We start from the raw sequence: 8,493 nt of genomic DNA, 5'->3' as shown, positions 1-8,493 counted from the left end.
AATACTGCTCTTTGCATGGTTCTAAAATATCTCTTCAAGAACCCTTTTCAAGATCCTACTTGTGTATATGTACTCACTGAGAAGTAGAATTGCTGAATTATTTAATAGTTCTATTTTTCAGTTTTGAGGAACTGTCATACTGTTTACTTTTGTGGATGCACCATTTTACATTCCCACAAACATTTGCACAAGGGTTCTAATTTCTCCATATCTCTACCAACAAATTATTTTCTGTTTCTTCCATAGTAAACATTCTAATGAGTGTGAGGTGAGATTTCACTGTGATTTTGATTTACATTTCCCTAATTACTAGTGATCTTGAGCATCTGTTAATATGCTTGTCAGCCACTTGTATATCTTCTTTGGAGAAATGTCTATTCGAATATTTTTTCCATTTTGAATTGGGTTATTTGAGTTTTTTCATTAATGTTAAGTTGTAGGTATTCTTTATTTATCTTGGGTATTAACCTCATATCAGATATATGATTTTCAAATACTCTTTCCCATTCCATAGATAAACTATTCACTGTTTTCACTCTGCACAGAAATTTTAATGGTGTAGTTCAATTTGTTTAATTTTACTATTGTTACCTGTCCTTTTTGGGTCATAGTTAAAAAATCATTGCCAAATCCATTGTCATGAAGTGTTTTCCCCTTTATTTTCTTCTAAGAGTTTTACAGTTTTAGGTCTTAGGTTAAGGTCTTTGATCCATATTTTTTTAAGATTTGCTATATTATATATGCACTTCTATTTGTAGAAGAAATCCAAATTAACACAGCAGTGGTTATTCTTGAAGAAAGTAATTAGGATAATACAGTAGTGGGAGCCTTTCATTTTTTATTTTGTATCTTTCTATACTATTAAATTTTCAAAAGGCATATATATCATTTTTGCTATTTTTATGTAAATAGGATTTATCAGGATGATGAACACATGAGCCATATTTTTCTTCTCAATATTTCTGTTTAAAAAAAGAGACTTAAATTGAAGCAACTAGGATTAAGACCCAAGGAAGTCAACAGGTAATATGAATTTTTTTTCCTTCTTACATATATTTTTCAAGGTTATCAGAAATAATATAAATGTTGGGGGCAGGGGGCCACAATAAATTAATCTGCTTTTTGAAACCAAATATTTAATATTTTCTAAATTGTGTCAGTACAATTTCAAACAAATGCCAAATGGAAAACCAGGCTCAGGAATTCACAGAGGAAACAATCTTCCAAAGACCACCACCAGGTGTTCTTCCACTCCAGGTGCACCATTAGTGGCCATGATGGTGCCAGTCAGCCAGTGTAACCCAGATTACCAAGTATTTACCACACCATCAATGTTCAGAACGCTCCGTACAGTTTCAGTTGCTAGAGTCAGTGCGCTGACTGAACCAACAAAGGCTGGACAACCAGTTCCTACAAAATGTTGGAAATACCACCCTTTCGGACATCAATGCCTATAGTTTTTTCTCCTTGAGCATGTCGGTTTCTTAGTTCTGTTACTGTGGAAATGGGATTCAGGCCAGCATTTTCAGCTAGCATAGACGAAATGACTTCCATAGCATCTGCAAAAGCACGGATGCAGTAGGATTCCATACCACTCAATGTGCGTGAGTATTCAGTTAGCTGCAGAGCCAGCTCTGTTTCTGGAGCACCACCTTCTGCAATAGGAGCTCTCTTTTTCACCAGTGAATAACACATAAGGAATCATGAATGGAGCGCTCAGCTTCTTCAATCACCAATTTGTTAGATCCACGAACAACAATTGAAACTGTTTTTCCAGGGCTTGTATAGCCTGTAATCTTGATCAGTTTGCCAGAGCCATTTAAACTGACCTCCTCAGCTAACTCTGCTGATCCCAGCATGTCAGCAGTTAATTGGTCAATATGAGCAACTGGCTTGGTTCCAATTGTCTTACAAACAAATTCAATGTCTTCTCTTTCAATATCCTTAACCACCATAATCTTCATTTTGTTCAGGAAATGCAATCCAAGATTGCTAAGAGCATCTCTTAAAATAGACTTCTGTATGAGAAGGACATTACATCCTGTTTTCTTAACTTGCTTCACTAAATTTAGAATATAGGCTCTCTCCTCTCACAGCATTCGGTCCATCTGGACATAGTCAAACTATTTGATTATCCATATCTGTTTTGGGAGCTGATAAACAAAACTGAATAAGCCCGATCTTAGCCTTTTCAACTCTGTTTATGCCAGAATTGGCCACCTTTTGAGTGAGCATCAGGCCTTCCACCAATTTATAGTCATCAATTGTTCCACCAAGTTTCTTAACTATTTTAATATCTCTAAGATCTACACTAGTAGCTGTGGCTGGTTCAATCACTTTCATCAGTGCGTTTACACTGATTGGAGAAAGCAGACTTGAATACTGAGAGACAACCTTTGAGTTCAATGAAGTGGTCGCACTATTTAACAAAGTTTCTCTGTCATTCAGTTCTTACAGGTCAAGACATAAGTTAAGATTTCAATACCCTTTTCCAAAGCCTTCTGGAATGACTCAGAAATGATGGTTGGATGAATCCCTTTCTGAAGAAGCTTGGTAAAGGAATCTAAGAGAGAGCCAGAAATGATGACGACGAATGTAGTACCATCTCCTGCTTCAGTATCTTGTGCTTCAGACAGCTCCACCAGCATTCTGGCTGCTGGATGTAACACTTGCATTTATTTGTTTCGAATGGTGGCACCGTGATTTGTAATGGTCACATCCGTTTCCATCTTGAATCATTTTATCCATTCCTTTTGGTCCAAGGCTTGTTTTGATAGCATCAGCAACAGCTTTGGCAGCGGAGATGTTGCTGAAGCCGATCTGGGCCGGCTTATCGCGGTCCTGATAGGCGCTTTTGCCGTGGACGCCAGCAGCCCCCACGTGTGCCCCGCTACGGAGGGCCAGGCTTTGATCCATTATGAGTTAATTTTTGTTTATGGTGTAATATAAGGGTTCCAACTTCATCCCTTTGCATAGGCTATCCATTTTTCCCAATACCATTGTTGAAAAGACTGTCCTTTTCCCATAGAACAGTTTTGGCACCCTTTTAAAAAATCACTGGACCATATAAGCCAGACTTTATTTCTGGGATATCTATTTTATTCCATTGGTCTATATGTCTGTATTTATTGCCAGTATAACACTATTTTAATTACTACAGCTTTGTAATAAGTTTTGAAATTATGATAGGTGAGACCTCTAACTCTGTCCTTTCCAAGATTGCTTTGACTGGTTGTGATCCCTTGAGTTTGCATTTTACGATGGATTTTCTTTCTGCAAAAAAAGTCCCTGTGATATTGATAGGATTGCATTAAATCTGTAGATTGCTTTGGGTAGTTTTGGCATCTTAAAATATGAAGTTTTCCAATCCATGAATATAAGATGTCTTCCTGTTCATTTGTATCTTTTTAAATTTCTTTCAGCAACATTTTAAAGTTTTCAGTGTATAAACCTTTGCCACCTTGGGTAAATTTATTCCTAAGTATTTTATTCTTTTTGATACTATTGGAAGTGGAATTGTTTTCTTAACTTTCTTTTGGGATTATCATTGTTAGTATATAGAAATTCAACTGGTTATTTTGTTTTGGTTTTGTATCCTGAAACCTGCTAAATTAATTAATTGGTTCTAGCAGATTGGTTTGTGTGTGTGTAATCTTTAGGGTTTCTATATATAATATCACATCATCTGTGAACAGAGATAATTTATTTCTTTCTTTCCAATTTGAATGCTTTATTTCTTTTGTTGCCTAGTTTCTCTGGCCATGACTTTCAGTGCTATGTTGGGTACAAGTGGTGAAACTGAACAACCATATTTTGTTCATGATCATACAGAAGAAAATGTTCTCTCTTTCACCACTGAGTATAATGCTTACTATGGGCTTTTCATAAATGTCCTTGATTATGTTGAGGTAGTTTTCTTTTATTGAATGTGTTTATCATGAAAAGGTATTGAGTTTTGTCAAGGGCTTGTTTTGGATCAGTTTAGATCATAACATTTCCCCCCTTTATTCTGTTAATACAGTGTATCATATTAATAGATTTTCATATGTTGAAACATCTTTGCATTCCAAGCATAAATTCTACTTGGTCATGCTGTATAACACTCTTAATGTGCTGTTGAATTGTGTTTGCTAATATTTTGCTGAGGACTTTTGCATCTATAGTCATCAGGGATATTGGTCTGTAGCTTTGTTATAATGTGTTTGATTTTCTTATCAGGGTAATGCTGGCCTCATAGAATGAATTTGAAAGTGTCCCTTCATCTTCTATCTGTAATTAATTGAAATTTATAGAAATTAACTTTTAATAATGTCTGTATTTAGCAATCAGTTTGCAAAATTCCAGAAAACTTAACAATAGGCTCTCCTGAACAGGTACAAACTAGCTCCAGAATATCCCTGGCCATGAGTATCCCCGAAGTGTCCTAAAGTGTTTATTTTTGTTTTTAACAAGATCCTACATACAAAAAGGAAAAGGGAGTGATTTTACCTGAGAGAGAGAGAACTATCTCCTATTTGCTGAGAAAAAAATTAAAAATTCATTTTCCTAATGAGTTTTGTGCCCAACAAAAGACATGTACAGGAATGTTTATGGCAACTGTATTTTTATTTATAATGATAAAAAATAAAAACTTGGAGAAGAATAGATAAGTAAATTGTGGTATATTTATACAATGGACTACTAACCCAGCCATGAAAATAAATGAATTTCAGTTGCATGTGACAAACATGGATGAAACCTTGTAGATATAATCTTGAGTGGAATAAATTAAGACAAATAAAAAAAGACATACCTTTTATATGATTCCATTTATATGCAGTTCAAGAACAGACAAAACTAATCCATGGTATTAGACTCAGGATAGTGGTTGCCTTTGGGGAGCTGTTGATTGGGGGAGGGCGTGACAGAATCTTCTGGCCCACCAGAAATATTCTGTCTTGATCTGGGTGGTGGTTGTGTAGGTGTGTACATTTGTAAAAACGCATAGAGCTGTGCATTTAAAGTTTGTGCGCATCATTGAAAGTATGTTATACTTTCATTAAAAGCTAAAAAAAGTCTTTCTTTGCTTTTTAATTATACTTTTAAATTCCAAGACCTAGCCCTATTCTAAGAAGCTAAAAAACTTAGGAATTCAAAGAGAAACAGAACTTACCCTTACCCTTTCTCTATCTTATTTCCAGTGTCCACAATTTACTACCTATCTTCCACTCATTCTTGATGCTCATGAAAACTAGTATAAACATAGTTCCATCTAATTCAACCTTCTGAAAGAGAGCCCAAATGCAGTTTCTTCTCCCTAGCCCCACTAGTATGACTTTTGTCGAAGCATGGACATCTTTTCATTATTTCAGTCCCTTCCTGTTATAGAGGAAATTGCATTCACTCCCACCAGCCTGCCCCAAGGACTTATGTTGAAGCCTTTACCTCCAATGTGACTTCATTTGTAGATAAGTCTTTTAGAAAAAGATTAGATTATGGTTAAATGAAGCCATAAAAGTGGGATCCTAATCCAGTCTGACTGGTGTCCATATAAGGAGAGGAGAGGCCCCAGGGATGCGCACACAGACATAAGGCCACGTGAGGACACAGAGAAGGCAGCCGCCTGCCAAGTCAGGGAGAGAGGACTCAGGAAAAACCAGACTTGCCCACTCCTCGACAGTGGACCTCTAGCCTACAGAACTGTGAGACAACGCATTTCCATTGCTGAAGCACCCCAGTCCATAGCGTTTGTACTGGCAGTCCTGGAAAACTGTACCTCCTGTCTGGTATCCCCACTTCTGCCCTTGTCCCCAGTAATCTACTGGCAACATAGTAGCCCAGGGAAATTTTTAAAATGTCATCACAACATTTTTCTCTCCTGCCTAACACTCTGTAGGTTTCTCATGCAGGTCGAGCAATAGCCCCTGTACTCACACTGTCCAGTCTCATTGGCCCCTGCTCTCTCTCTCTGACCTCTTCTCCTAAGCCTCCCCTCCCCTCACGTGACTCAGACCACCGTGGCCTTTTCACTCTTTTCCTAACAAATCAAGCACATTCCTGCTTCAGGACCTTTGTGATTGTCCTTTTGCCCTGAGAACCCTTCCTCCAGATACCAGCATGCCCAGCCACACAGTGGTCCTTCTCCAGGGCATTCCTCCAAAGCACCCTCTCTGGCAGGCATTCTGACCAAGGAACATAAATAACAAATTCCACCTTCAGCCCAACAACCCCTTATCTAAATTTGTTTCTCTTCACAATTCTTACTACTATCTGACATTCAAAACATTTGCTTCTTTGCTGTTTATTGCATGAATTTGTTTATTGAATGAGCAAACGAATGAGATTATTTGATGTTCTTTCCACCTGGAAACATCGTGCAATGGATTTGTGATTTTATATCAAAGGGCTTCTGAGGAGCCTGTTTATACAAAGCATTAGAAGCAAAGTCAGAAGACTCCCCTCCATGAGTTTCAGTGGGGTTTTGTGAGACCGTGTGAAATAGCAAAAGATAACAGATCATGAAAACCAGGCCCGTGTTATTGCCTTCCTCATGGCTAAGTCAGACAAGCACAAGCTAGTTGACTACCATGCTTCCACCTTTGAACAGGGAATGAATGTATGCAAATTGCATATCATTAACAAAAAGTTGGTGCTTTGAATCAGGGTGCCAGCTGCCATTGCCCGTAATTAAAATGGAGTGTTATGGCGTTATGATTCTGTTAAATGCAAAACCATCTTGCAGCCACTGAGAACAAATGACAGATGAATCTCATTAAATACAATACTTTCTCAGACTCTTCCATCAGACTCCCTCAAATGCCACATACTGTGCGCTGGGAGATGTGAGTGGAATTATACCTCCTTTGATGTGTGGCCCAGAGCAGCAGCTGCACAGAGCAAAACAAAGCTCCTGCTCCGTCACATTTCCAATGCTGTTGGAAAATGAGGGAGGGTGCACAGAAGACACAGCTGGATTTCTGAGCAGTGGGCATTTAGCGACATCTAAGGGGACTTGTCTCTTAAATGCACTTTAAATGATGAGACTGATTATGCAGCAATGATGGGTGGATCTGGCTTCTCAGGAAAATGGGATGAGAAGAAAGTAAAAAGGGCTCTTTCCTGGAGCAGCTGCGAAGTCCTCTCAGGAGACAGTAAATCCCAGAGAACAACTGATCACACAAAAGGGGAGCAGCTGAAAGGGAGCCCCTGGGGTCACTGTCCCAGAGAGCCACTAAGCTGGCAGGTCCGGAAAGGCAGAGCTCTGGAGCTGAACTGTCAGGTGACAGTGGCAGCTGCAGCCCCAGCAGCCCCCCATGGGGTCATTTTCCAGGGCCAGAAGCTGCAAAAGTGTGCATGGCAGCCCGGATTCAGCTGTTTGGGTGATTCTGAGCATGTGGTGTTACATCTGGTGACAGTGATTTGGTTACTGTTTTCCATATTTCATTTCATGATGGGAGTTAAGGGATGTAACCAGTCACCCACAGAAGCAGCGAGTGTGGAGAAAGAGCCCACTCTGATCAAGTCCTCTGATCACAGGGTTAATCCCCTTCCATGGCTCCTGTAAAAACTGCTAATTGAAGCATGGCCCTGCTCTGGAAGGGCAAGAAGCCTTTCTCCAGCAGCCGCTGTGCCATCATGGAAGCTTGGCTCACCTGCTCCTGGGGTGACCCCTCCACCTGACTGCCTATCCGTGGAGGCCGCCAGGCACCAGGACAGCCTTATCTTAGTAGTGGTTGTCTGGCAGAATGTTAAGTTTTAACATCACTTATGCATGATTTTGTATCGGCTCTTTGGGAAGAGAAAATCTCTTAATACTTAAGTCTAAGTCACAGACAGGTGACCGTTTCATGAGAGCATATGGTTCCATGAAAGGCGGCCTATAAGCCTGAGCCACTGTTCCTGTTGTTAGCAGATGACCCACGGGGATCGGGAAGCGGCAGGACCCTTAAGCAGTGAGTCTGAGTGGAGAGAACGTGGATTTGGACCCAGCTTTGGACACAAACATGGGTTTATGTCCAGATTCTGCCTCTTACAACTTGTATGATTGTGTGCAAGTCTCGCAACTCAGTGTTCTCACCTGTAAGTGGGGTCAATGACATACTTTGGCTGTAGTGCAGTTGAATGAGGTGCACTGTGTGAATGTGCTTCGAGAGCTGTCCAGGCAATGCAAATGGCAGGCAGCCTTCTGGGCCTGGAGGACTTCAAGGTTCTCCCAGGCAGGGGTGAGTGTCGTCATGTCCCTGCCCTCCCTCACACCCTGCTTCTCTGCAGCACAGTCCTCTCTCTCTCCTGTCTTGTCTTCTTTTCCATCCTAATGCCCTTCTTGACATTAGTTTCATGTCCTGGCTGTCTTCCCGATCCTACTCTTCCTAAATTCACCTGCAATCCATTCCCCTGCCCCTACCGCAGACAATTCTCTGAGCTCCTGTGAATGCCTCATCTGCAATTTAACTAACAGAGAGAAGTGACAAGTGGCCCTTCCATAACTGCCTTGCACAACAGTCCAAGCTTCAG

The 8,493-nt window shown here is 40.1% G+C and overlaps 1 pseudogene; it reads right to left on the bottom strand.

The window, feature by feature from the left end:
• Positions 1 to 1,173: 1,173 nt before the first annotated feature.
• LOC118907738 (T-complex protein 1 subunit delta-like) lies at positions 1,174 to 2,916 on the bottom strand (annotated as a pseudogene).
• Between the last annotated feature and the right edge of the window lie 5,577 nt (positions 2,917 to 8,493).

The sequence above is a fragment of the Manis pentadactyla genome, chromosome 3, assembly GCF_030020395.1.
Source record: "Manis pentadactyla isolate mManPen7 chromosome 3, mManPen7.hap1, whole genome shotgun sequence".
NCBI classification, from domain to species: Eukaryota; Metazoa; Chordata; class Mammalia; order Pholidota; family Manidae; genus Manis; species Manis pentadactyla.
Note: the sequence above shows the minus strand (reverse complement) of the source record. Positions and strands in the feature narration are given on the sequence as shown.